The following is a 21,983-nucleotide window of genomic DNA, read 5'->3' as shown; positions in this document are numbered from 1 at the left end:
TTTACCACCCCATGTACTGATGTACACCCCTCACCTCAGTTACTGTAAACGTAATAACTTGACCGCCCAGATGCACGAGGGTAGGCATGTTCAAAACGGTTTGGGACTAGGAACCGGAACCGGTTCCTAACCGGTTCCTATATTCAAAACCCCCTTTTAAACCGGTTCCAGACTCGAACCGGTTAGGGAACCGAACCGGTTCTCCCACCCTCGGACCCCTAACCTATCTAACTGGTTCTTACCGGTTCCTAACCCGGTTCCTGTACCGTAACCGGTTCCAACCGGTTACAGTGTATTTTTTTTTTCGTTTTTCGTTTGCGATTTGGATTCTAAACTACGATTCGTATTTGTATATCATGAAAAATAAAAAAAACAATTAACATAAAAATAAACAATTAACTGATGAAGCAAAGACAACTACTGAAGATGTTTTCCACTGAAGACAACTACTGAAGGTTGCCACTGAAGACAACTACTGAAGGTTGCCACTGATGACAACTACTGAAGGTTGCCACTGATGAGGAATACTCATCAGTGGGAAAATTCATCAGTTGCAGAGTTTGTTGTCACTGATGCAAAATATGAATCAGTGACACATCAGTTGCAGAGTTTCATCAGTTGGAACATCATCAGTTAAATATGTAACCATTGTACAATGTAAACTTGTTCATTGGATTTGCAATACAAGTGCATTTGTTTTTTTCTTTTTTCGTTTGCGATTTGGATTCTAAACTACGATTCGTATTTGTATAGCATGAAAAATAAACAAAACAATTAACATAAAATTTATTTTATTTACTTTAAGAATTTAAAAAAAAAAAGGTTACATGTTTTAAAATCTTTAAAAACAAACTAACAAAACATTAAACTTATAAATATAAAGTTGTGACATATTATTTCTAGAAAAGCCTTCTTGTTCGTCGTAATTATTGAGCGGCGACTTCTTCCTCGGAATTACTTGTAGAAATGCCTTCTTGTTCGTCGTGCACTCGAACATCAAGTGGTGTTTTATCTTCGAGAGTGGTTACGTGTTGAATACGATCGATTGAGTCCAAAAGATCCTTTAAGCAAATGCACATCTCCACCGACTCCGAATTTAGTCTTGTTCTTCTCACCGATATTACCCTGCCACTAAGAGAAAAAGCGGATTCCGAAGCTACCGTAGAAGCTTGGACGGTTATTAAATCACGGGCCATGGTGGCAAGAATCGGAAACTCGGTTTCCTTTACCTTCCACCAAGCCAAAACATCAAAAGTGCCATATTCCTCTTCAGATAAACCGGTAGAGTAATCATTTGCTCTATACCTTCCTAGTTCGCTTGAAGGGGTGTTACCCCTCTGTTTTTTAGCCGTTACGTTGCGAACGGTGTTCATAAGGCTAATCATGGGATCTCGTACTCTAGTAGCAGTTGAACTTGATGAAGACCCCCCCGGCATAGGCATGTGTATGTTTGACCCATATTTATTTAAATAAAAGTCATACATAAATTTAAAATTCAAGTTAAAATCATTTTTTGCCTCTGTTGAAAAGTTTGGGTCAACTTCATGCATATCTAAGGCTGAAAAAATTCGTCTATCACACATTCAACCCCCGTAACATTTAACATTGGGTTTAAAGCGGCGGCGCAAGTAAAAACCGGTGGCAATTCAAGAAATTATTTTTTTAATTTAAACTTCATTGATAATATGATGTTTGAAAACATTGGACTTTTATTTTCAAATTCTTTAAGATTGTTAACGATTAAAAATAACTCCGAAAGAACCAAGGGACTTGTCGGGTAATACGTTCCCGATAGTTTCGTAGTTGATGTTTTAAAAACTTCAAGAAAAGTCGATAAGTCATTGATAATTTCCCATTTCTCATTTGAAAAGTGGATTGCCAAATCATTCTCGGCAAGACTAGAATGAAACATTTGTAAAGTTTCTCTTTGTTTCAAAGCACTTTGAAACATTATGCAAGTGGAATTCCATCGATGAGGTACATCCCAATTAGCTCCCAAAGCTTTTCTTCCCGTATCTTTACAAAATTTTCTATATTCCATTTGTCTTTTTTACTTTTCTTAAAAACTTCATGTATCATTAGTCTAAAATCGTTTATAACCGATGTAACCTCATCCGAAGCAAGTCCGTCTTGCACGATTAAATTAATGATATGTGCAACACACCTTGAGTGAAAAAATACACCATTGCAAATCGGCGTATATTTTAATTTTAATTTATCAACCGCCGATGTATTATTCGACACGTTATCAAATGCCATTGAAAATATTTTATTTTCTAGTTTATAAGTTTTTATAACATAATTTAAAATTTCAAACAAATTATCTCCCGTATGTGGATACTCAAAGAGTTCGAAAGCAATGGTGCGTTTCATCATTTCCCTCGATGACGGGTCTACCCAATGAGCGGTGACACAAAGATAAGATTCGGGTAGACCATGTGGAGCCGACCAAACATCACTAGTTAAGTTTATTCCCGTATTTATATTTTCAAAATATGCAATTAGTACCTCTTTGGCCTTCTTCCACAATTTTAAACAATAACGTTTAAGAGTATGACGACTTACGTGAGTGTATTGTGGTTGAAGCGTATCTCGAATCATGGCGGTTAAGCGAGGGCTGTCGAAGTGGCTAAACGGCAAAGCTTCTTGAATCACAAACTTCGCCATACGATCTTGAACTCGATCAATTTGGTATGTAAATATTCCGCCTTCACTATCCATTTGCGTTTGTTGCGAATCAACGTTCTTTTTCAACGCCTTGCAATACGGTTTTTCGATGTGTTTCTTCAAATTTGAATTCGAAAGTGGGTTTAAATAAATCCCACAAAACTTGCACCGAGCCTTCAATGAATGGTCACTCAATTCAACCAAATCTCAATTGCACCAAATCTCTTGATTACGATTATGAGGTACAATACGAACGAAACTTGGTTCGGCGTTGGAACCTTGACCAACCGATGATTGTGAGGCAGCCATAACAACAAATATGAATATAGAAGAAGAGAAAACAAGAGATTAGAGAACTCAAAACGTTGTAATAGCGTTTTTTTGTATTTTTTTGCGTTCGGGTTTGCGTTTTAAGTGTTGTGATGAACCCATGACACCAAATACAGTGGGGTGCTTGGGGGAGCCAAAAAACGGCTATTTTTGACCCCAACGGTCAAAAAACGGCCAAAAAAACGATTTCCAACGGCTATATCCAACGGCTAGAACCGGTTAGAAACCGGTTCCGGATGGTTAGGTTCCGGTTCGGTTCCGGTTCCTACCCGCCCCCACTCAGAAATGAAAGAACCGGTCACGGATCATCGGGTTGAATCAGATAGGGTCCGGTTCCTACAAAAAACGGGTAGGAACCGGTTCGGGTCCACCGGTTCGGTTCCAAGAACCGGTTTCGTTGAACATCTCTACACGAGGGTGTGCTTTTATAAAACACAAAAAACGGCTTTTAACCAATAAAATTCAAACAAGGAAATACACAATGGTACATTGTATGCATATTGTACAAAAATGCTTATTTACATCCTAACACCCTTCCCCTCCTTAATCTTCTTGATCCCATTCAACAGTGTTGAAATATAATTCAAAAAACTAGTAACATTTAACATACAGTGACTGGTTCAATTGAGTATGCCATGCTCCCTGTGCCACAAAAAGGTTAATCAACAAAAGCATTAAAACAAACAAACAAGCAAAGATGTAAAAAAACAAACAAAATACCATCATGGATTCACGGTTGAGCGGTTTCTTTTAGAATGGCAGAAGCATATTCAGCAATAGTTTCGTCTCCCGATTCCCGAAGTTTTCCAAGCACCGGGTACCGATCAGATGAGCGCAGAAACTGTCTACAAGGTGAGTGCGTGCACATCTTATACAACGCAAAAAGAGCTATTTTCAAAGGTGACTCGGTAATAGCATCTTTCCGGCTTGGGTTGGGGATAATAAGAGAACAATCTTCCACTAACTTCAACAAAGCCTGCAAACCCATGAAAATAGTCAATGACCAAATTGTAAATTTGTAATACTAATATTAAACTTTTTAAAACTCGTAAGTACATACCTGCATTGCCCCTTTAGAAACCATATCTTGACAAAGTTTGTTGGAATTTCTAACAAGATTGCTAAGAGCACCCGATGCATTTGCTTTTGTTTTGTCTTCTTCTTCGGAAAGTAGCAAGTTTGCTAGTTGCGGGATGCATCCTCTCAGCTCTTCATAAAAGAAGTCGTTGTGATATGCAGCGTTACCGATCTGTTTAATGAACAGAAGTCAGGCAGGTGATGATGATTCAGCATAAATATGCATATTGTAGTTAAAAAGATAAGATGGTGTCTCACCGCAAAACAAGCAAATTTACGGGTGCACTTGTCCCCATCAGAGCAGCGATCAACCAACAGACTGACAATATTATGCTTTGCCTATAGAAGACAAGGAAGAAAAGTGACGATTCTGGTCGGCGGTCGCTAATTCTAGACCCGTCTTGTAATTAGAGCCATATAACTCAAAATCGACTCGTTTGTAAACAAGCCCAAGCCTAGGTTGGCTTGGCTCGCTCAGTAGTTGGCTTGTTTAAAATAAACACCAAATCAACGTGCATGCACGCACGCACACATATATATATATAAAGACATGACAAATTTAATGAAAATATAAACTATATTGAAAACTTTTTTTAAATTGAAAATTCTCATCTGGCTCATTTAAAAGTCAAGCACAAATTTTAATACATATAAATTATGAATTATGTAAAAATACTGCACTATGTGTATGTTACAAATTATTTTTAGCTTATAAATGGAGAGTGGGGGCGGGGAGTCATGAGAAAACATAAAAAATACCAGAAAACTTCGAGAAACCACATACAAAAAAAAAATTATTTTAGATCTCATTAATCTTTACCAAAAAAAAAACCAAAAGGCTATATATAGTTCGGGATATACATTTGTCACAGTGCCGTGCCCCGGCACTCGTATGAGACACATATATGAAATTTCATGAGCTACATATTTTTTACAATACCGATATTATAATTAAAACTATTGGGAAAAAAAATGAATGGTTGTTGATGGTAGTTTTATGGGTTTTCTCATAATGGTTTTCTTTTGAACCCTCTTATATAAGGAATCTAGGGAAATCTTTTAAAAATCATATATATATATATATATATATATATATATATATATATATATATATATATATATATATATATATATATATAGGGTGAGGTTAAAATAAGAAGTGAAGTGTGTCTAAGAAGTGTAGGAAGTGATATGGTGCGTTGGATTGAGTGATCTAATGGTTAAGATTCATTGTTTTATAACACTCTAGGGGCATATAATCGTCCGATGTGTTATATATGGAAACATTATCAATCTATATCCAAATTTAGAACACCAAGAACTAAAACACACTAGTTTGAACATCATAACCAACTTTATTGAACAAAAACACTCTGTATTTAATTCAAATAAGTTGCAATTAACCAATATTAATGAACAAAAACACACTTACAGATAACCAAAATTCACAACACCAAAAACTTTCATGTACAAAATCATCCACCAAAACAGAGTTGGTTGAATATGAAGAACTAAAACACATAAAACTCAATTTATTCAATCGCATCTACCTTTTCCTCTTATTACTATTAGATCTAACCCCTTCAATATTATTCTTATTTTCTAATCGTAAAATCTGGTTTACCATCTGATACGGCACAACTTTAACATCCAGATCAATATGATGTTTTCGCATTTTATTTTCTCTTTTTTCCCTTGCCTTTAACCAAATCCATGGTGACTATTTATGAATGATGATGAAAGATTTAAGGTGTGTAGTTGTGAACATGGATAAGAGGTGTTTTGGGGGACGATGGCTGGAAAAGGAAATATATAAGGATGATGGTGGAGAAAATAAATCTTAATTGTGTAATTTATTTTAAAACTCATTCCAAAAATAACAATAACAAAACAAATATGAACTAAAATACCCTAATGTGTTATATTCAATCTAATGGTCAAGATCTTTTCCTACACTTCTCACAAAAGTTTGTCGTTTTATTTTAACCTTCCTCTATATATATATATATATATATATAAGTGTGTGTAAAATATAAAAAGTTTTTACAAAATTTAAAAACAAACGACCCAGCTCAACAAGCCGAGCTCAACATTTCAGCTCGATAAAACAAAAGAGCTGAGCCGGCTCGGCTTGTAAACGAGCCGGGCCCGAACTCACCCTGGCTCGGCTTGGCTTGTTTAGAGCCGGCATGTAATTGTAGTAGATATATTTATGTAAGCAAATGGTGGTTGATACATACCAGCAAGCCATAAAAGTAGGAGTTATGCCGGCACATGTTTCCTAGGGCACTGCAAGCCTTGGCCAGTATATTGGGATCTTCATGAGTAAGAAACCCTTTCAATTGTTCTAAGATGTCTGCTCCCTTTATGTGCTCATAGAAATCCTACACAAAAACATTTTTATAAAAAGTATTAAAAATCATTTACCAAAATGTTCACATAACTAGTAAACAACTCTAACCTTATGCATACGAGCTACATCCGAAACTATCATTAAAACATCCAGATTAACTTCTCTCGGTGAAGAATTATCAAGTAACCGCCTCATCATATTCGGACTCAACAAACCATTGCGAAGAAGTTGCACAACCAGTGGCCCGTGACCCGTCATTTTTGCTACAAATGCAACAGGTCTTGCAGTATCCTTTAACTCCACATGTTTCAAGCACTGAATTATATGACCTGGAATCCCTACCTGCAGAGTCAAAACACAAAAGCAAAATAGGTTGAAATTTGAAAACCACTATTTAATTGAAATAAGTTCCAGAGATATTAAGATAATATTGACCTCTAAAAGAACTTGAATATACTTCTTCATGCTTGCTTCTATTGATTTAACCAGCTCTTTGTCATCAGCACAAGCTTTAGCACCAGGAGACCCCATGTTTAATAGAAAACCACTGTTAACCGAAGCAGCAGTCGCAATACCAGGAGCAGCAGATGGAGAATTTGTTGCATTTTGTACGGCCACAAACGGAAATGCAAGAAGATTAATAACAGAATTAACTGTATCTCTAATTCCATTTTTACCCCCACCAGGTCCACCCCAACATCTAATAAGCTTAAGATGCACATCTGATATCAAATCAGACACAAGTTTCACATGCTCCTGTTTAAGCAGCACCTGACGAAAAGTAGAACTGCCACCTGGAAGACACTGGCAAAGTGAAGAAACAGTCCATACGACCCCAACAGGTGAGAGTCCAATTTGATTTTGATCTGAATGATTGTTTCCCAGCAAATCAATAAGAGTTTGTGGAATACCACTAGCACATAACTGTTGGATTGCTAAAGCCCCACCAAACATTAATCTGGAATCCAGCAAACCGACACAGCCGTCTCGAAACCCATGCCAATACGAAAGCTTGTTTCCATTATTACTATCTGTTAAAACCCTTAAATAACCACAAAGTGTGGCGCTTCGTGGTATCAAAGGCACTGCAATTTCAGATATTGATGTTTCAACAGAAGAGTTGCTTTCAAGTGACAAAATTGAAGCGAGCGCCAGCATGGCAGACATGGAATGAGGTTGAAGGGAGTTTTGTATTCTGTCACATAAAGAATAATGATGTGCAAGGTCAGAGAGGCGAGAGTGTTGTTTTTTTGTTGATGATGTCAGCATGAAAAGTGCAGAGTTTCTTCCGGTTGACTTTAGAGATTGTGCAACTGCAGTAAGTAGAAGGCACAAATGGCAAACTAAAGCAAATGGATTGGATATTTTGGTTTTTAGATTGTTTGTTTCGCCTGTTTGTGAAGGTCTGTCAATGGAAGCACAAAGAGATAATATTGAAAATATCTCTGAAATGATTGTATTATCTCCGCCTCCACTAACAACTGTTGTAACGGGTAAAGAACTAGGAAGACCACATAATACACCACTAACTGAGCTGTTGTGCAGACAACACCTTAAGATGATCTGAAATTTAAAAATAAAATAATAAAAACAATTACAAAATTACGAAACTCTTCAGGTAATGGGAGATTGAGTAAAGTTGTGTCTCTAATGGGTCAAAAGGGTTTGTGCTTGTTTGTAGGCCTGTAAACGAACCGGGCGTTCAGTGAACTGTTCATGAACCGTTTGGCAGGAAGTTCGTTTATGTTCGTTCATTTAATAAACAGATGAACATGAAGAATTGAAGACAACTTTTTGTTCATTTAATTATGTTCAGTTGTGTTCATGAACCATTCATTTAGAATGTTAACGAACGAACAAAAAACGAACATGAACAAGAAAATGTGTTCATTTAATTTTCCATCCGTTTGTTTGGTTAAAGTTAAACAATCGAATACAAACAAGCCCCGTTCATGTTTATTCAGTTTGTTTGCATGCCTCGGTGTGTGTGTGTATACTATGTAAATTAAATGAACAACTTTTTGTTCATTTAATTATGTTCAGTTGTGTTCATGAACCATTCATTTAGAATGTTAACGAACGAACAAAAAACGAACATGAACAAGAAAATGTGTTCATTTAATTTTCCATCCGTTTGTTTGGTTAAAGTTAAACAATCGAATACAAACAAGCCCCGTTCATGTTTATTCAGTTTGTTTGCATGCCTCGGTGTGTGTGTGTATACTATGTAAATAAAATAAGAAAGTAATCACCTGAATAGCAGAAGACCATGCAGCCTCTAAGCGTTGGCGGAGACAGTAATAAAACGCAACTTGTAAAGCTTTGGATCTGAGAAATCCTCGAGTAACCCCGTCAACTATTTTTTCAGATTCTATACCAATCAGCGGTTCAGAATCATCTCCGTTAATATTAAGCCGATCCAACGAAGGGGAATGCATTGAGCTTAATGGAAAGACGTGCATTTTCCTTTGTAGATAGAATCTCAAATGCATCTATCAATGACCAAATAGCCCTACTTGCTTCACAAGCGAGGCGTAACAAATTTGATGAGCCAGACATTAGGCTTGTGCCACAAGCCACCAAGTGTGAAAGCAAAGTGTCTGATACTCCTGATGATTTTGCATGATCTAATATCTCTTTAAGACCATTGATTGCCATGTCAACGCGGTTGGATCCCAAAGATGCTTTCAGGCCTTGTGCTGCTCGAGATACTATAACAGTAATGCAGGCAATGGATTCACTTAGAAGTCTTCCGGATGCATCTTCTGTAGAACTAGAAACCTACATATACAGCTGAGAAATTTAAATAAATCTAAGAAATTATACAAAGAATATATATATATATATATATAATACACACACACAGAATATACATATACACACATATATATATACAGTCCCCAGTTGAGAGTATGACCTCTTTATGAAGCTCCACCAAAGCAACCCAATGCTTGATGTATGAATCTCCCAATCCACCTCCACAGTTATCTAATAACTTCTTTATAACTGAGAAACACTGCACATAAGATATAAATGACAAACATCTTATTAACAAAGTGAAGACATTTTGAAAATTCAACATATGAAGACATGAATAGTTGCTTATTATTACCAAATTGGTAAGTCTTAACAAATAGCAAGCATACCTTTACCAGTAAGTCATTATAATCTGACTTTTTAGGCGAAGTATATTAGCAGTAAAACCTATAAGTTCCCAAAATATCTCATCAAGAACCCCTGAAGAATTGATGGCACCAGCCACAACTAGGTTTAAAAGAATTTTCAGGGACTGGTTTGCAGAAAGAATATCTTGATCCCTGGACAATTTTTGGTCATAAAACATCGTAAGATAACAGCTAGAGTGAAGAAAACAAAAGTGTAATGGTATCATGGTAAGTTAAATCTTTTTTACCTGCACTGCCTATTTTTAAGAGGCAACAAGATAACTGATAGTGCTTCGTTATCTTGGCCAATTAACTTGGCACCCTCAGCATTGCGAGAATTATTTTCCAATTTGTCCAGTAGCTGGCAGCCTGATAAAAAAACAGAACCAATCATGCATCTTTACCTCAATATTTATATGAACATATCGAAAATAACTGTTTTGAACTAATATGTTCTTTGTTACTAGAATATAAGAATAACTAAGTAAAACGCAAATGTGTCCAGTGTCATGTCCCTTCTGTGGTTTCATGGTAAGTTAAATCTTTTTTACCTGCACTGCCTATTTTTAAGAGGCAACAAGATAACTGATAGTGCTTCGTTATCTTGGCCAATTAACTTGGCACCCTCAGCATTGCGAGAATTATTTTCCAATTTGTCCAGTAGCTGGCAGCCTGATAAAAAAACAGAACCAATCATGCATCTTTACCTCAATATTTATATGAACATATCGAAAATAACTGTTTTGAACTAATATGTTCTTTGTTACTAGAATATAAGAATAACTAAGTAAAACGCAAATGTGTCCAGTGTCATGTCCCTTCTGTGGTTTCCTTGAAACCAAATCGAAAAATTAATCCAATTATTTGTTAAACATCACAATAAGTGTGCTCTAAAAGAACAACAGAAACACCAATCACAAGTAAAAGTTGTGAGCAATAAATCATATTTGAAATTATGCAATCCTGGAGCATGAACTTCACTTAACTTTCAAATATCATCAAGAAGTGATGTAATATGTGCCAATAGTTGAGGGTCAGCTTGTACTAAGATGTAAATGAGTTAGTTGATTGTTAGGTACGGTCTGTACTTAAACGTTATTAACAATCAATAATGATATTGCTTAGTTGTTGACTTGAATTTTTAGTTTCTCTCTCTACTGTCTCTATCCGTATTCGGCGTATCATGGTGAAGCCCAAACAGGCAAATAAAAGTAACATATAGAAAAAGTGAAGTTTATGTTTTGAACTTACAATTCATAAAAACAATCTAGAGTTGAGTTGTTTACCTGATCGTGCATTGTCATTTTCTGTTACCCTCTGAGACTCTGGTTGTGGTGACGAACAGTCAATAGTTGAGTGTTGACCGTGTCGGCCCAAATCAATAGTATTTTCATCCATAGCAGTAAGAGGGCGGCTTTTACCTGCAGTAATGTCTCTTAACTTAGTTACACTTATCCAAGGTCAGTTAGGTAAATTATTTATTTTTCAGTTAAGGTAAACATTCAGGACTTGCAGAGATCAGACCAGTTGTCTGTACATGTTGTTCTCCTTTCGAAGCATCGCTTTCTCTAGAAGCAGCAATGTTGGCACGAAGCTCCTTGTAATCAATTAACATACTCAAGATGTCATTATTATGTGATTAGACCCAAAAACCCAACTTAAAAATGAATAAAATAAGATAAGTAGTTAAGTACCCTAGCCTCAACATCTTCAAGATTTTCTGCAACGAATGGATGATGAAGAAGCTTGGGCCATGTCAGCCTGCTATGAGGATCCTGCTCTCATGATTATAAATGTTGCAGGTTGATCATAATTAAACAAACATGCATACAAATTACATAATTCAAGTAACCACGGAGACTTATACTTGTACCTTATTAAGCAACCCTCTAAGAAAGCTTTTGAAGTTTGCACTCATGGTTTCTGGGTACTTCACTGGATCCTGGAAGTAGCTTAAGAATGACTTGAATATCATAGAACTTTGCTTAAAGGTTAAATTAGGTTTAAAGGGTAATACCTTGATGATATGTCGGATAAGTGCATATACCGAATTAGTGTAAAAAGGAGGTTGGCCAACAAATAATTCATATCTGAAAATATATCAAACGAATTCAAACTAAAGAATTTTATCCAGATCAAAATACGTCTTACACACCAAAAATCAATGCATTTAGTCTACTAACCACACATTTAAGCTTTATCCAATAAAAAACGCAAGTCAAACTTTGTTATTGTTACAAGTTAAAGCTTTGATGTGGGTATATCCCAGCATAGTTTTCAAAAAGAAAAATAAAGATGAGCAAAGAAAAACAGCATAAAGCTAAGATTTCCTTTCAGAAGAAACTCACGTAGTTTTAAAGAAAGATAACTTACAGGATCACACCAAGGGACCACAGATCAACCGTGTGGTTGTACGGTTGTTCACGTACAAGTTCTGGGGCCATGTACAATGGTGTACCTGAAAGGAAAAGAATGCATGAATAATTATTTAATTAATAAACTAAATATGATTATAAAAATAAAGTAATAAAGCTAATTGTACCTTTTATAGAACGTAGAACAACTGTATTATTTGACATAGCACGTGCAAACCCAAAATCGCATAGCTGTTTCATAAGAAAAAAAAAAGAAATGGTTATGTTTAATTACTTTAGAAAAATATGTAAACGTTGGATAAAGAAGCTGACTTCTACTGACAAGCAAACAGAAACATATGGGTACATATATAACTAATTAAAATGGCACATATAGTGTGCGTTATTAAACAAAGTCATTTCCGAGTTTAGAACCAACCTTAACAATACCCCCTGCACAAATCAAAATGTTTTGTGGCTTCATGTCCCGATGAATTATACGGTTGGAATGCAAGTAGTGCAAAGCTCTCACCTGAGTATTATTTTCAGAAAGCATAAACATGTTAAAATTAAAAGATGTTAATACCATACATAATTTTATAAAGAAATATAGCAACATATGACTGTATGTATTGATGTATGTTTAGCAAAAAAAATTAATTCAAACACTTAAAAGTCCATTCTGTAAAGGGAGTGTACAGTTACAGTGCAAAGGGAGTGACATTGTGAAAAAATAATAGGTAGGTTAGTAAAGTACCAACTGCTTAGCAATCTTTTGCACCTCATCTTCAGGGAGGCACTTATCATCTTCAAGAATTTCAAACAACTCACCCTGTATCATAATGCATTCAATCAATATCAACAGAAAGTTAAATCTTACAACACTGCATAATAAACGATCCAAAGAAGAGTTGTGAGAAAAAGGACAAAGGTAGTTACTTGAGCAAACTCAGTAACAACACAGAACTCCTGTGGACTCTCAAATGAATCTAACATCTGAATGATATTTTCATGTTTAAGCTTCCTCAAGATCTGCAAAAAGTAGCCGTCGAATGAGTTACATCTCAATAAATAAATTAATAAATATATATATAACGTAACATTAATACCTCAATTTCTTGTCTCAGATTGTGAATATCCTTTTCACTTTTAGCAGAAGGTAATGGAGATGTAGAAGAAACGTACGACGAGGATGTTGAAAGTGAATGACAACTGGAATGAATCTACAGTCAGTGTAGATGACGACGATCAAACGGCTAGAAGGTATCGTAATCGAGTGGATTTGAAATGGTACGTTTTCCCGCTCGTTGGGCTTTTTAGATTTTGTTGAAAATAATTGAGATATTCAAAGTCAAGTTATAATAACGTTCATTTTTATTATTATTATTATTATTGCGGTTTAAACCGAGGAAAGTGACAGGTTCGGTTTTTGTTATTTTAAATCCATTTTTTTAACTGCAACTTTTTCAAGAGAAACTAATAGGTGATGGTAATAAAATAACCAAACACAATTACAACTTCAAACATTCTTATCTAGACCAATCTAAATTCATGCACTTTGACTTGTCCATTATTCACAAATAACTTTAACATCTGAATATCGCACAGAATCTAATTTATCCTAATGGGCTCGTTTTCAAATATCAACTTGTTTTGAGCACTCCAAATACACCAGCAAGCCACCATAACTATCGATCGCATCATTTATCTCTTATACTCCATTTTCAGAACCTGTTTGAAGAAGTTGAAAATATCTTGAAATGAGGAAACATCCATCAAGGGAATATTGTACCACGTACAAATGTTATTCCACACCACTGAATCAACATAACAATCGGTATACAAAAATTCAGTCGACTTATCAACGCATTACAACAAATGCGCAGCATTTGGGCCCAAAAGATCAAATTAGAACTCGTTGGAAGGCGATTAAGTAAAGTCGTCAAGCCACAACATTAACGTTTTTGGGGTCCCAACTATTCATATCTAAAATACACTCACTTTGGGGAGAATTGCCCTATATAACAACTTCTTCATTGTTGTTGAAAAACAACCCAAAACATTTATGGCCCGTATCCATATGTCTTCGTCCCCACTGAATGTGAGATAATAATGTCTTTCGAGTAATTCCATCAACTCACACACCACTACACCATAAAGTGGTTGAGTTTTCTGGTGCCACTTTAACAAGATAATCTCGTTCAAAAGTCGAAACCAGGCAATGATCCATTGGAAGCATGACTTAACCTTTTCTAACAATAAAAGATTAGAGAAAATATCTTTTAAAGGATCCTTTAAGCCATCTATCTAACCAGAATATGATTTTTTACCGTTTCCCACATTTCCTTTGATGCTAACAATACCAAAGATTCAACGACACTTTTATCAATATTAATTATTTTTCCTTAAATCCATTCAGTTTTTTTTTGTTTTGGGGAAGAACCAGCCATGTTCTCAAAGCAGCATGCAAAGCTCTAATATTTTTATCCATAAACTATCATTTTCCACACTATACCTCCACCGCCATTTTGACAAAAAAAAAAAGAAAAAAAAGAAAATGGAAGCCTCTAAGAGAACACAACCAATACACACCATCAACTTTGGCTTTTAATTTTTTTTTCCAACGAAATGTTATTCCTATACTCAACCCCCCCCCCCCACCCCAACAAAAAAAACTACTTCTATTCGCCTCTAATGTCTCGAAAAGCTTAACCGGAGCTTGAAAGAGAGAAAAGTCGTAATTAGCCGGAAGATAAGTAATGTTAAAAATATAATAATAATTGTTTTGGTTTTTTTATCGGTGTTACGGTAGCTAAAAATATAATAATAATTGTTTTGGTTTTTTTTATCGGTGTTACTGTAGCTAAAAATATAATAATAATTGTTTTGGTTTTTTTTATCGGTGTTACTGTAGCTGGTTGTTGGAAGACTCCAAAAGGCTTACCATCCGTAACTCACCTTACTCACTTTTGATCATAGAACAATGGTTTTCTCCTTTGCTATAATCAGAATGAACCCGCTATAATCAGACTGAACCCCAGGAGGTTCCTGCATAATTTTTGTCACATGCGTGGTTGGTAGCTAGTACATCCTCGTGTCACACATAACTAGGGGTGCAAACGAGCCGAGCCCGAGCTCGACTAGGCTCGAGCTCAGCTCGTTTAACTTACACAGAGCTCAAGCTCGAGCTCGGCTCGTTTCGAGCTCTATTTTGAAAGCTCGAGCTCGGCTCGTTTACCATTTATCAATTAATTTTTTATATAGTTATAATTGTTTTATATATTTTTCTATTATAATTTTATGTATAAACGAATATATATTATTTAGTTATATTTATTTATTTTTTCATAACATTATACTTATTAATTAATAATTATTAAATATATATTTTAAAAAATTTATATAAATAGCAGGCTCGTTTAAGCTCGCGAGCCGGCTCGAGCTTGATAAGTAAAGCTCGGGCCCGGGCTCGTTTATTAAACGAGCTAATTTTTAGGCTTGAGCTCGAGCTCGATAAAGCTCGACTCGAACGAGCTTTTTAACGAGCCGATCTCGAGTAGCTCGGCTCATTTGCATTTGCACCCCTACACATAACCCAGATAGCATTTGTTAATTGAGACAATGATCATTCAGTAATTGTTTTGATCATTCAGTAATTGTTTTCCGTTACAAAAGATAAACAACATCTAACATGTTATTTTATAAAAGGTGTTTTAACAATACTTCGCATATCCAATCAGGTTTTTTGAGTTTTTAAAGATGAAAATATAACCAGATAACCGAACCATTCTAGATTCGGGTCAATGGTTTTAGGGTTTATGAGTCAGGATATTTCGGGTTAGTGTTATTCAGGTTTCGGGTTAAACAAGCTGCCATTTGTACTTTTGACTTTCAAGATCAAACCTGTTACTAACTTACAATGGTGATTTTAAAACACGTTTATATAATTTCTTGTTATTTCTTAAAGCATTGGTTCCATACCGATTTTCTATTGGAAGAGTAGTCAAACATTGAAGAAACGTGGATCGACTCACTGGTAGACGATCAACTTTCCTCGGGTATGAGTATGCTATTTCACCGATGGTTCTCCGGAGTATGAATTCTTCCACCTACAAAACGAACAGCACCGTGAACTTACCCCTCAGAAAGGGACAGAGGGGTCCTCTTTGGGGTAACCCTCCGGTGTGAGAATAAGAGATTGTAGGAGAAGATAATAATCTGAGAATGAGTAAGGAATTGGAATGTATTTTCTTGCTTACCTCCCCTTGTGGAGGTGGTGTGGTATTTATAGTGCTAGGGTTTCCAATGATTGGGCTCAGATCCCATTAGGGCCTTTTTGGCCTCCTCCTATCGCTTTGCGCCACATGTCCTTAGGACACCTGGTGCTTTTTCATTGATTATTCTCTGACCCAGGTATTTCACCTGACCCATGTGCAATCACGTGGTAGCACACGGGTTTTGCTGAGTTGTCCACCTTTCATTGGCAGCTGTCAACATCAGCATATTCTTATTCCTTAAAGGATACCTTCTGGAAGGTTGTCTGACGAGCACAATCAAGGTTGTCCTTATCCTGATTTGGATAAGGACGAGGTTGATTATGTGCATGTGTGATATGCGCCTATCCTGAGGATGCGCGAGGTCTTCTCTTTATTCTCACGCGCAGATGTGATATGCGCAAGCATATGTAATATGCGCCACGCGCAGATGCGCCAAGCGCAGATGTGATATGCGTGAGCATGTATGATGTGTGAGCATGTGATATGCGCCACGCGCAGATGCGCCACGCGCAGATGTGATATGCGTGAGCATATATGGTGCGTGAGCATGTGATACGCGTGGGCATATGTGATGCGTGAGCATATGTGATGCGTGAGCATATGTGATATGCGTGAGCATATGTGATATGCGCCATGCGCATAGGTTTTGGCTTTGTGCCTTCATGATATCTTGATTTCAAGCCTCTTGTCCATATCTTGTGGGTTGACCCGCCCCGCTCGATGTTAAGGCGGGTACATACCTCTTCAAGCCCCCCCAGTCTAATGTGTGTATTGTCTCGCGCGAGCGAGGTAAGATAGATATTAGACTTAATAGTTTTCTCTTTTAATAGGGTTTGTCTTTTCCTTTTTTATTTCTCATCGTTGCGCGAAATTCTATCCTTTTGGTTGAAATGAATCGTCCATGTACGTGGTTGGTTGGTGCTGACATGCGTCAGAGATGGAGACATGTGTCAGACTTTTCGCGTGCTCGAGGTGCTACAGTTGCCTTTCATGTCCCCTCACACAGTGTCAGGAACACGTGTCGCGCTCGTGTTGGCCTGCACCTGCGAGTGGGGGCGCGTGAACTCTGATTAGTACCTGTTTCGTTCCCTTTCATGTCCCCTCACACAGTGTCAGGAACACGTGTCGCGCTCACGTTGGCCTGCACCTGCGAGTGGGGGCGCGTGAACTCTGATCAGTACCTGTTTCTCTCTCTCCTGGGCCTATAAAAGCAAGCCTTTTGAGTTATTATTCTTCATCTTCATTGTTATTTCAGAGCTTTTTCTTTCCTTCCATTTTTATTCCGATTAAGGGCCTGTCTTTTGCTTCCAGATTTCCGTTCTTGAAGTAACCTCTGTTTGATTCACAGTTGTATGTCTGATAACCCAGACACCACAATCTCCCCCAGCAAACGCCGTGTAAAATCATTAGTCATGTCCACTTTGAAGAAGACCGGCAAGGGAAAACAGGCTGCCGAGGCCTCATCGGAGGAGGTGGGGAAGGGCAAGACAGTGAAGAGGTGGGATGAGATTCCCTGCAGATTGAGACAGTCGGATTTCGACAGTCTCATCGCCTCTCAGGGTTTTCTCCCTGAGTACGGCTGTCTGCTCCCGGCGGCCGGGCAAACGGCGGCAGATCCGCCCACCGGCTATATCTCCTTATACTGCCATTTTTTCACTCACTGCAACATTCGTCTCCCGATGACAAGGTTTATGGGTGCGCTGCTTCAATTTCATGGGATTCACATATCCCAAGTCCATCCTTTTGGACTTGTGCGCATGACTCATTTTGAGTTCATGTGCAAAGCTCAGCGCGAGGAGCCCACCCCTCGGCGCTTTTAATATTTTTATAAGCCAAAAATCCAAGATTCTTGGTTCTCATTCGTTCCTCGCAGTCAGAAGGTCAAGTGCTGCACTGTTTCCTTCAAAAGCCTTCATGACTGGTCTGAGAAATTTTTTTATATTAAGGCTGGTGCGATTCCCATCCGCATGACCATGCGCGCGATCACTTCTGCGCCCGCGGATGTGAATGTTCTTAAGAACCCAACTGGCGCATGGGTTAATAAGTTGACTGCTGTACCATCCCCCGCCAAGAATATTTGCGAGGAGGCGCTGGTGGGGGTTGGTATGAGCAGGAGGTGGACCAACAGCGCGACTGAGCCTGTTATCCAAGTTGATGGCTTATGTGAGTTATTAGCTCATTGCATTATTTCCGCGCGAATATAATTCGTTTTGCTGATATCATTTGTCTTGTTTTATGCAGTAAGCAAGGAGTATGTCCACGCCGCCTATGATGAGCATATGGAGGGTGGCTCTGTCGCACTGGGCGCTGGAGAAGTTGGCTTCCCCGATCGCTTCGATGATATGTTCATCCCTGTTGATTTGGGATTTTGCTTTGATAGCGAATCGCCTGGTAGGCCTTTGTACTTATGCTTATGCCTTTAGAATACCAAATTTGGTTAACATTTCTGTTGCACATATTGTAGATGCGCTCGAGAACTATGAGCTGGAGCTCGCGGAAGAGGAGGTGGAGGAGGAAGCTGAGGTGCCACAACTCAAGCGTAAAGCTAAAGGGAAAACTGGCGCAGGGGCCAGTAAAAAACAGAAGAAAAATGATGCCCCTGTTGCTCAGGATCCTCCTACTCAAGCGAAGGGACTTAAGAAAACCCAGGGGTTTACCTCCAAGTTTTCCTTGTCTTCCTTGCCTCAAGGTGTGGGCAGTCCTCCTGTCCATACGAGGTATGGTGCCACCACCTCCTTCCTTCGCGCGGCGGAAAAGGGAAGCGGCGCTACGCCTGCTGTTTCCTCTTCTCCAACAGGTATACTCTGTTTATACTTTATGGTTTTATGAGCGCAATTCTGATAGAATTATTAATGAATCTTTGCTCACTCAAATGTTTGTAGAGCCGGCGACCTTGGTGGATCAACCTCAGGTGCAACAAGGTACCGAGGCTGCGCCGACGGTTGCTTTGAAGTCCCCTGTTTTACCCTCGAAAAGGGGGAAAATGGACTTCATGGCGATGTTTAACTCGCGAACGGCGGTGCGCCAAGGTATGTATTGCGCTTTTATTTTCTGACTTTTTTCTTTTAGATCAAGTCATGAATCATTTCTCTTTGTTGGTTTTTTCATAGGAATCATAGCTGGCACACAAGCTGCTGGCGGCACTGCTGGTGCCGGCGCCAGCGCCGTTGGTTCTGCTCCTGCTCCTGCAAGCACTGAATCTCCCCTCATTGGGATTACTAAGGAGCAGGAAGCTGTTTTACGCGCTGATCTAGCGGCGTCGAGACCTCCCTCACCTCCTCCTGCGCGCAGCCCTCCTCGCGAGACTGGTTTTGATTTTTCCAGGTCGCAGGAGAAAAGGCCTGTTACAGAGGAAGATGAGGAGGTTCATTCTGAAGACTCCGATGGCGGCCGCGCAAGCCTTGTAGCGCCACGAGATTTCGTGGCGCAGCCTTCTCGTGGGGCTGGCGCTGACTTTTCTGCTTGCTCCCCGCAGGTATAAGTTCGTTTTGCTCCGCTGTGCGGACTTCCATATTAGTGTTTAGATGACTAGAACGTTGCTTTGTGTTTTGCAGGAAGCCGATCACATATACCGCCCGAGATGGAATATTACTGATGATAGCTCATTTCAGTCCTTGGGTGTGTGTGAAGACTTCTGGGCTCACTTTGTGCCTCCAGCTGAAAGGAGGTTTCAGGAGGAACGCGCTCGCGTGGACTTGCTCAATGACCATCTTTTTGCTGGGTCTGCGTTCTTTGTTGCCTACCAAGAGCTTCGCTATGATTATGTAAAGGTGCGTGATGCTCTTGCGGAGGCCAAGCAAGAGGCTAAGGTATCTGCTTGGAATCTTTCTGACGCTCGAGAGAGAGCTGAGAAACTCCAAGCAGAACTCAGCGAGAACCGAGCAAGTGCCAACGCTGCCTTCGTGAAGCGCGGGCATGAGCTGCAGGCTGCGCGGGAGAAGCTGCAGGCAGCAGAGGCGGACGCGGCCAAGTACGCGCAGAGAGTGCGCGATTTGGAGCTAGATGCAGAGGCGCGTGATCAAACTCTTGTGCAGGCTATCACTGACAAATCTTTATTAGAGAGTGAGATTGCGCGCCTGAAGAAAGAGCTTGAGGCCGCGCGGGCAGAGAAGGATGAAGCCTTGGCGACGGCAGCGTCTGGCCAAGAAGCGCTCGATGCTGCGCGAGCGGAAAGGCATGAGGCCTTGGCGGCAGCAGCGTCCGACAGAGAAGAGCTAAAACAGACCAAGGAAACTGTTGAGTTGTTAAACTCTCAGATTCCTGCTCTTGAGACGTCTGTTTCTTCCCTCGCGCAGGATCGCCAATGGCTAGTCTCACAGGGTATGACTCGTTGCGCTTATGCGATGAAATACTCAGACGAGTTTCAGACCCTTGTGATGGATTGCAACGCTGCCTCGCGCTTGGTGGGTCGAGCTGAAGGGTTTAAGGATGGCTGTGAATATAGCATGCTGAAGAAGAGCCCATCCGACTACCCTTATCAGCTCGACGTTGTCTGCGCTGACATGGCCGATGTGGGGGAGAAGTATTTGAATACTCCCATTCCCATCCTTGAGCAGGTATTTTAACCTTAATGAGTTTACCTTGACTTATTTTCCTAGTCTTTTTGTACTCATACTTTCCTTATGATTTGCAGATAGCCTCGCTTGCTGATCAGCCCGATCTCGGCGCTCTAAAGAAATTACTTGACGAGTGTGAAGGGGCTGGTGGCGGCGATGATGGCGCGGGCAATGCTGCCTCTGCTAGCGGCTCTGGCGTGGCCAAAGGACCCGCTCCTGACACTATTGTGATAGAAGACGACTCCATTCAAGACGAACAGCTTGACTATGGCAAGTTTGGAGATGACGAGGAGCGGGCTGCGCCAGATGCTGAGGGTGGTAATGATGAGGGCGATGAAGAGGCTGACGTTGATATAGAGACTTGAGAAACCCTTCATGTTTTTTTTTTTTTTTTTTTTGTAGTTTGTATCTCATCGTTTTGTAAATTTGTAAACTTCTATGTTTTGGAATGAAATTTTGTTTTTCCCTTATTTGCATCTTGCGCATTCCCCATTCATCTCTTTATGTTGAATGTTTGCTTGTTGAATATAAGATATGCTTGCACGTTGAAATTTGAACAAGGTTGTAAGGAAATTATTTTACTTAATCCTTGTCATATTTTAAGTGATTTTGCAATATCCTGACTATGCTGACACGTGCCTTGGCGTTTCATTATTCCTCTTTTGCGCGACGTTATCGCGCATTTATTATAGGGAATTATGAGTTTTTTAGCCTTTACGTGTCAGTATGTGTTACTCTGATATCCATTACAATTCCATGCGCGACCTCGACCTGAGACCTTAACAACTATGTTTTGGCATGTGCTTTGCCTTAGTTGTGCTTAGGTATTTTTATGGTCTAGCTGCGCAGCATGTAGGATGGATGTTGTGAGTGATTTGAGCTAAGGCTCGTATTATTGGGCTAAGGCCCTGAGCTAAGGCTCATATTATTGGGCTAAGGCCCTGACGTTTTAGAGTTAAGACTCGTTAACGCGTTTGAGCTTGAAGCTCGCGCATGTATGTTTTACTTCGTTTTATTTTTTGTTTTGATGTCAATATAATGTTGTCATATTGCTCAAAATTAATAAAGGGAAGTGTGAAACATGTATGCAAAAGGTAATAGAACACACATTAAGAGAAAATAGCACTTATCATTATTCATAATGGCTTAAAAAGCCTTGATTACAAACTTGATAATTTTTACATGAAACATTTTCTAAGCTGTGC

General features: G+C 38.9%; 1 pseudogene across 1 annotated transcript; it reads right to left on the bottom strand.

Annotated features, from left to right (window-relative positions):
- Nucleotides 1-3,501: 3,501 nt before the first annotated feature.
- Nucleotides 3,502-14,472, bottom strand: LOC143579703 (serine/threonine-protein kinase TIO-like; annotated as a pseudogene). The gene is made up of 23 exons (XR_013143510.1): nucleotides 14,461-14,472; nucleotides 13,055-13,168; nucleotides 12,885-12,977; nucleotides 12,703-12,777; nucleotides 12,385-12,477; nucleotides 12,134-12,197; nucleotides 11,965-12,049; nucleotides 11,609-11,681; nucleotides 11,465-11,533; nucleotides 11,286-11,366; nucleotides 11,092-11,188; nucleotides 10,878-11,012; nucleotides 10,143-10,263; nucleotides 9,574-9,744; nucleotides 9,345-9,443; nucleotides 8,680-9,208; nucleotides 6,863-7,990; nucleotides 6,536-6,769; nucleotides 6,315-6,458; nucleotides 4,333-4,413; nucleotides 4,058-4,246; nucleotides 3,718-3,973; nucleotides 3,502-3,639 (listed from the first exon to the last, which is right to left on the bottom strand). The product of XR_013143510.1 is annotated as a serine/threonine-protein kinase TIO-like (transcript).
- Nucleotides 14,473-21,983: the final 7,511 nt, after the last annotated feature.

The sequence above is a fragment of the Bidens hawaiensis genome, unplaced genomic scaffold (genome assembly GCF_021521415.1).
Source record: "Bidens hawaiensis isolate Kalapana, Puna unplaced genomic scaffold, B.hawaiensis_p1.1 tig00029913_1, whole genome shotgun sequence".
In the NCBI taxonomy this organism is placed as follows: Eukaryota; Viridiplantae; Streptophyta; class Magnoliopsida; order Asterales; family Asteraceae; genus Bidens; species Bidens hawaiensis.
This window is presented reverse-complemented; position numbering and strand designations above follow the sequence as displayed.